Source organism: Pleurodeles waltl, chromosome 4_2, assembly GCF_031143425.1.
Source record: "Pleurodeles waltl isolate 20211129_DDA chromosome 4_2, aPleWal1.hap1.20221129, whole genome shotgun sequence".
NCBI classification, from domain to species: domain Eukaryota; kingdom Metazoa; phylum Chordata; class Amphibia; order Caudata; family Salamandridae; genus Pleurodeles; species Pleurodeles waltl.
Genome location: NC_090443.1, coordinates 1,017,263,232 through 1,017,270,885, shown reverse-complemented (window position 1 = coordinate 1,017,270,885; position 7,654 = coordinate 1,017,263,232). Strand labels below are relative to the sequence as shown.

Here is a 7,654-nt window from a genome sequence, read left to right as displayed (position 1 = left end):
GAGACACGCTTAGGCCAGAGTTTAGTAGGCTGGGTACGCTTAGAGCCTGCTTTAAACAGCTAGTGTCACGTTCCCTGATCCCAAACCTCCCCATTCACCTCATGTGACCATGAATCACCCTTGTCATAAGTCAATCCCTGGTATCTGGAGCTGGAATGAGTGACCCTCTCCACTCTTTGAGGCATACAGCAACTTCAGTCAAATGCCTTGTTCATGGTAAATCAGGCAAAAAATGTGTTTTTTGCCTTGCACCCAGTAACTATTTTAAAAGGAGTGAGACGCAGGGGTGTGGAATTCCTATAGTCAGTAGGACTATATTGTTTGGGGTCAGGGACAACAATTTTGTCCTTATGGCAAGAAGGCCCCACTCATTGCAGCACAAACCCTTTTGCTGCCAGTTTACTTTAACCCATTATGGAGCAAGAAAGACTATTGTCTTCAATTACTGTAATATCGGTGCTCACATGTTAATGCTGTTCGAACATGTATTTGTGGTTCATTAACGCAAAGCATTTATTATTAGGGTGAGTGCTCTAAGGAAAAAAAGCAAAAAATATTTTGGTCTCAAAAAGCACACATTGCCACAGTAGTTCCTGCTACTGGACAAAACTTTGTGTGCTGATGTGCTACTTATAAAAGAGAAGTACGCTGTCCAGTGAAGCCAGCAAATAGAGAGATAAAATGTTAATAATTACAAAAGATCTTTGCTCATGCCAGACCAAATGAAATGCCCAATTCTTAATATTAAATGTGCACATGTGGTATATGTCCTTGTGTTAAATTAGATTTATGGCTTTCATGAATTCACAAGAATTTACGTTAGTAGGCCAGGAAATCGTGCTCCCAGAAAATATTTGTGAACTCAATTTTAGCACAAGCAAATATGCATGCGTAGATTTGCTTATGTGAAAATCTGTCGAGCAAATTTACAAGTTCACTTTCCCTCCAACCATTTTTTTTCCAATCCTGGAAGACGTTTAACTTCTGCCCTTGTCAAGTAGTACATTTCCAACCTTTACCAACATGGCAAAAGAATAGAGAAGAGTTGGTGAAAACCCTTAAAACATAAAAGTTATTACGTTTGCAATATACTCAAAAGGACACTTCAACTATGGAACTATTGCTTACTGCTACCTCCAGTCCCAGTATGCAGATCGACGGAATTGTGGCAAAATAAGGGAATAGCTACTGTTCAAGCCGTACTATAGTAGTAGCCCTGGCATAATCAGAGAGACTATTTTCAGAGCTCTTACATAATGAGATTGCTGCCATAATTTGTAGCCGCACTACATGGCACCAAAGAGACCAGTGGATTTTGTTACAGGACAAGTAGATTTAAGAAGCAACCTGTCCCATGGGCAAGTAGATAGTTTACGAAATTCCACACCGCTGGAGAAGTGTCAGACCCGCTTCTTTAGGGTTTTTGACTAAGCTGTTTCTTTATAGTCAGTCTTAATGTTTTGTTCTTGTTTAAAAAAGAAAGGAAAAGGAAGGCTTGTGTTATGTTCTGGCGAAGGAGGGCACTAACACATCGTATGGTGAGAGGAGGAAATGGGAACTTTAAAGGTGAGAGAGGTGCTGTGGCTTAGTTGGTTAAAGCGCCTGTTTAGCAAACAGGAGATCCTGAATTCAAATCTCAGCCATGCCTCTTCTACTTTTTAAAAAACCTGTCCTGCTCCTTGGTAGCAGTTTTAGAGGGCAATTAGCGAGTCCCTTGACTGAGCAGCACTGAGAACCCTCCCTTGGAATTCTGGTACTTGTAGTGCTCGATGTTCTCAGTCTGATAGAGTTAAAGGAGTGGAACAATGTGTAAAGGACTTGTGGAAATTGGAAGTAGTTTTCATTCATTTGTGCAGTTCAGTTACTGGTCAGTATGAGCTGGAAATACCTTATTGCTCATTTTATGCATTTTGGCAATCACCTGACAAGGCCCCGCACCATCATATTGACACAGCAGTTACCGCAGAAGAAAGGATTCTTCTCATACTGTTGATGGTGCATGTCTTGACTTTCTCTCTGCATCTTTCCCACAATTGCCCCATCCAGAGGAGGCCTAGAGTACTCACATACAGAAAAAATCCACAGTGGGTCATGCCGTGTTCTTCATTGCTGCAACATTGCATTCAAACACAGTGGCCGTGGTAGGTGAGGAAAACATCTGCAGGAGCCAATAAAATGCAACATGCAACAGTCTGAAGATTAGAATGCGAGTGAAGCCCCCCTAAGTAGTGCTTCTTAAAGCTCTTTTACTGTTTATAACAGTCAGGGGCGGCTTCTCCACTATGGCGGAGGAGCGTCACCCCCCTTCGCCAGCAGCAGCTGCAAACCTTTAAAAATAAAATGATAATAAACGGTGTCCGTTATCGTTTTATTTTTAAAGGGGCGGGGCCATAGGGTGATGACAGCCATGGAGGGGAGTGTACAGAGCACTCCCCTCTGTGCGCATGTGTGTTTGGCCGGTCATCTATGGCCGGCCAAACACACCTGCGCACAGGACTCTCTCCAACCCGGCACTGTGTTGCCGGGTTGGAGACAGCGGGCCCAGGCTCCCAAACTGCCTTGAAGCGCCCACCCCGGGCGCTCCAGAAAATCATAACGATGCTCAGAGCAGCACCATGATAGGCTGCAGGGCAGGCTGGGAGCCTGTACCTGGAGTGCGGTGGAGATCGGCGGTGAGCTTCAAGTGTGCTTTATTTTTTTGTGTTGTATTCCCTTTGCGGCCGCCCTGCCACTATGCCCAGTCTCCAGCCCTGACTGCATACAGTGACTGCTCTGCTTTCAAGACAGACCTAATAAATCCACAAAGGGCACACATGTCCACACACCCTTGGCTGGGATTTAATAAGATGTCACTCAACGTAGCTCACCAAGGGAAGTTGTTGTGCTGTGGAATTTATTTTTCAAAATCTCTCTATTTTCTGTTTCCAAATCTTGACAGGAACTCAAGGGGACTGCAAGCCTCAAATCTCGACTCCATCCTGTACCCCAGCTTTGTAAAGACCCTGAATGGGCGCCCAGAAAACTCAAATCTTGAAATTCTTTAACCCAACTAAGTGCTCTGTAAATACTACGAGCGCTGTCGCAAATTAAAGTGGAACACTGTGAGAATCCCACTTCCTTGTATTCTCACATCTTCCACTTACTGCTGTCAATACAAAGTAAACATCAAACATGCTTTTGGGCAGTGCTTAATTTGTAAATAAAAACGTGCCGGTGCCCAAAGCGCTCCTCTTAAACACGCGGCTGCTGCATTTAAATGTGTGAGCACAGAATACTGAGGCAACGTAATCCTGAAGCCATCTTGGGCCTGTCAATCCATTAACACCCACTCCCTGCCCTTTCAGCTCACTCTCGCAGCTTTCTGCTTTCCCCTGTGTGACGCTTTTTCGTTTTTCTCGTCTTCCTGTCTTTCCCATATGTGTCTTTTGTTTGCAGCAAATGTTTAAGGCAGAAGAATAAACACCGACCCTCAAAAATAAGTGCAGGTGCTCAGCACCGGAAACAACAAACACAAATTAGCTCTGCTTTTGGGAAAGGCCAGTCTTACTTTATAAAATGCCTCTGTTCTTATGCTGAGGTGGCTACACACCGGACAGCACAGAGGCTGTCATCATCATATAATGTTATGTGATAATTGAGAATAAAAAGTATGAAATACACTTTTTTTTTTTTAGACTTGCGTTTAGCAGTGGAGAAGATGAGAAAGATGGCCTGGAATGTTTAGGACATTATTTCCCCCCAGCGTGAATCGAACCAAGCCGCCTTGAAGGTAATCAAGAATCCTGGCCTCTAGGCCACAAGGGAAACACTGAGGTTTGCTGAGCTCAGTGCACGTGAGAGCTCTGCTTGGTGTGTGCTGAACACCATTAGTGCAGTGGCGGTTTCTCTTCAAGGGCGTCGGGGCTCCGCCCCCTTTACATTCTCGGTGAAAAATAATGCATGGAAGCAAAGCTGAAACTGCTTCCTTAAAACAACTTATGAACTCAGTGTATATACAAGTTGAATTCTCTTTCTGAGGCTGCTCTACACTGCGGAATGACCATACTCCTTGCAGTGGTGACAGTGAAGTGACGCTTTCCTGGGCAGGCACAAAATCTAGAGAATTTTGCTGGGCGACAATCTCACAGCCCTGAGGCCTGTGAGGTCACAACTCAGCAAAGACATTAAATCAAAGGTTCAGTCTCCACCCCCTGATGACGTGGAGGTAGAGTTAGCTCTGGGCGTTTCAGATTCAAGCCCTGCAGCTCTCGGCCTCCACGTCAATCAGTGAGAGGAGACCATTGTCACCACACCCTTTTCCAACTCGTCACAGGGTGGGGTGGTACCAGACTCTGTGACGAGTGGGGTAGAGACTACAAGCAGGAAGCCACAAAATCGAGTGTGCGCAGTGTGTGAGCTGGACTTTTGTAGACACACTGCGCAGACTCGAGGTGCTGCTTCCCACGCTGCAGTTCATGCTGGATGCCTTTTGAGCTCCGGTATGCCTTATATTTACTGCCAGCAAGCAGACTCGTGGGGACAGTGAAGCAAAGAGCAAGTTGTTGCACATTGCATGTGCGTGTGTTTATTTGGATTAGTCAGCATCCCTGAGTCCCGACTCGCCTGGCTTGAAACTTCCCTCCATGTCACCAGGTGAGGCAACAAAAATGTCAGCTGGGGGTCATAAATAACGTGAAAGGGTGAATGGGTGTATGTGTGAGTGAATGGATGGATGGCTGATGGATGGATGAGTGAGTGAAAGTGTGGGTGGATGGATGTATGAGTGAAAGGGTGGATAGATGGGTGAGTAAAACAGTTGGTGGGTAAAAGTGAAAGGATGGATGTAGGATGGATGAGTAAAAGAATGGATGGATGAGTGAAAGAGAGGATGGATGGATGGGTAAAAGGGCGGATGGATGATTAAGTTCAAGAATGGATGATGGATGGATGAATGAAAGAGAGGGTGAAAGGGTAGGAGGATAGATGAGTGAAAGCGTGGATTGATGATGAGAGAAATTATGGATGCTTGAGTGAGTGAAAGTATGGATGGTTGAGTGAAAAGTCAGATGGATGGATGTGTGAGTGAAAGGGAGGATGGATGGATGGATGAAAGAAAGGGTGGATGGATGGGTGAGTAAAAGGGTGGGTGGGTATATGAGTGAAAGGATGGATGTAGGATGGGTGAGTAAAATAATAGATTGGTGAGTAAAGAAAGGATGAATGAGTGAAAGAGAGGGTGGATGGATGGATAAAATGGTGGATGGATGAATATGTGAAAAAATGGATGGATGAATGAAAGAGAGGGTGAAAGGGTAAATGTATGGATGGGTGGATGAGTGAAAGGGTGGATGGATGATGAGAGAAAGTATGGATGGGTGAATGAAAGTGTGGATGGATGATGAGAGAAGGTATGGATGGTTGAGTGAGGGTATGGATAGATGGAGTGAAAGTGTGGATAGATGGATGAACAAAGGAATGCACGGATGAGTGAAAGGATGGATGAGTAGACGAATGAATTGATGAGTGAAAGTGGGTTGATGCATAGATTAAAGGGTGGATGGGTGGATGAGGGAAAAAATGGATAGATGATTGAAAGGGAGGGTAAAAAGATGGATTAAAGAGTGAATTGATGGGTGAGTGAAAGGTGGATGTATAGGTGGATGAGGGATGGAGGGAAAGACTACGAGAGATAAAATGATGGATGGATGAGTGAAAGGATGGCTGAGTGAAAGTATGGATGGATAAGTGAAAGGGAAGGTGGATTGATAAATGGATTAAAGGATGGATAGATGGATGAGGGAAATAACGGATGGATGAGTGAAAGGTAGGGTCGATGGATTGATGAAAGGGTGGATGGATCAATGAGTGAGTGACTGAAAAGATGGATGTGTGAAAGGATGGATGAATGATAGGTGCGTGGATGGATAGGTTTGATGGCTACATATTGAGATGAATGGATAGACTGGAAATGTATGGGTGGACAGACAGAATGGTGAAAGACTGAATGATGGATGAAAGAATGAATAAATGACAGAATGAAATGGTGGATATCAGCAGGCAAATGGAAGGAGGAAATGGGGAATGGATACAATTAAAACAGGAGCGCTCTTTTTGGAAGGGATGTGATGACTTGCTTTGTTTGCTTGCTGCCATATAGTAAGAGCTTTTGTTCGAAGTGCGTGGTGTTTCAATTTTCTGGCTTCTCCCTTGAACCAGCCACAGAGCAGATATAGTTAACGCTGGGCCAGAAGTCCCCAAAGGGCATGCAAACCCATTAAAACTCCTGCAGGGGAAGGTGCCAAGTGTGCGCACAGTTGTGACCGAAAAACATGTCAAACACGGTATATGTTGAAACTGCCCATTAACATGTTTAGGGGGCAGTGATGGATTCATCCGTTAGTGCAAACGTTGTGTGGCCAGGGAGACAGATTCTCTCCAGACACCATCTTAGTGTTGGTGTAAAAACAGACAGTACAATTAACATGATATATGTGATTTAAAACCATGCTAACCACAGTAGTGCACATAATATGCTATACAATAACATGTAGAGGGTGTGGGGGTGGAGAAGGACTCAACCACTAAAGTAATTATGTAATATTGCAAAGGAAGGCTAATTCTTCACTAGTCCCCATCCGCTGATCAGTGTTAAGTAGCCCACAATAATGTGGAAATAACATGGATTGTACTTAGAAAAATGGGTTGGTGCCAGATTGAAAACACTGAAATGGTGACTAGCATCCCAAAAATTGCCATGCACCCCACCCCCCACAATGTGAACCTCTTCCTCCCCCCACCCCGGGCCAAGCCCAGCCCCACCACTCTCAAACTTCACCAACCGCCACTGCATTAGTGATAGTTTAGGTGAGACTTCAAGTTTGGACATCAGGTAGAAAAAATAAGTTCGATTCAAAGTTGTTTATCAGTTTGATGGCCACTCAGTGGTGCAAATGAGAAGTAAAGGGAAACTATGGGAACCAGGAATAAAAGGTAGAAATTGCTCGCTTCTTACCTTGGGTGCAGCACAGACAGAAACGCACAATATCCAACCTGCTGCACCAACGCGCTAGACATAAAAGAGCGACTACTCAGTAAGATAACTACGAGGTAGAGGTTAAAGAAACCGCGATCTTTACGCTTCTTCTCATTTTAAAAACAATATTTTTTACAAGCATTGCACAGACGTGCTTTGCAGTAACCATGCCTTTTTATAGGAACAAACGCGGGTCTTTATGGAGGATGATGACGTTTTTCGAAGTGATAGTACGGCCAGGCGGAAGGGTTGCAACACAGAAGAGATCACGGTCCCCTTTGTCCCCATAAGAATCAAGTCTCTGTCAGCACGTGAGCGCACGAGGAAAGAGTTGGAGCCCATCACCGAGCATGTGACCGCGTGGCCTAATGGATAAGGCGTCTGACTTCGGATCAGAAGATTGAGGGTTCGAGTCCCTTCGTGGTCGAGAAGATTTTTTTGGGCAGAAAATTCGTTTTTATTGCTAATATTCAAACGAATCCCACCAGTGACTTCATACACACAGCTACAACATTTTACCCTGTGACTTCCACAATAGCAACAGAAGGAGAAAGGAAAAACGAAATTAGTTTTTATCTAAGAATGTCAAACATGAAATGAAAGAGTAATGTGAAAGTGAGAGGTACGGACAAAGCAACCAGC

At 44.5% G+C, this 7,654-nt stretch overlaps 1 non-coding gene across 1 annotated transcript; it reads left to right on the top strand.

The window, feature by feature from the left end:
- The first annotated feature begins 7,366 nt into the window (after positions 1-7,366).
- Positions 7,367-7,439, top strand: TRNAR-UCG (transfer RNA arginine (anticodon UCG)). Its single transcript has one exon. It is a non-coding gene; the product is annotated as a tRNA-Arg (tRNA).
- Positions 7,440-7,654: the final 215 nt, after the last annotated feature.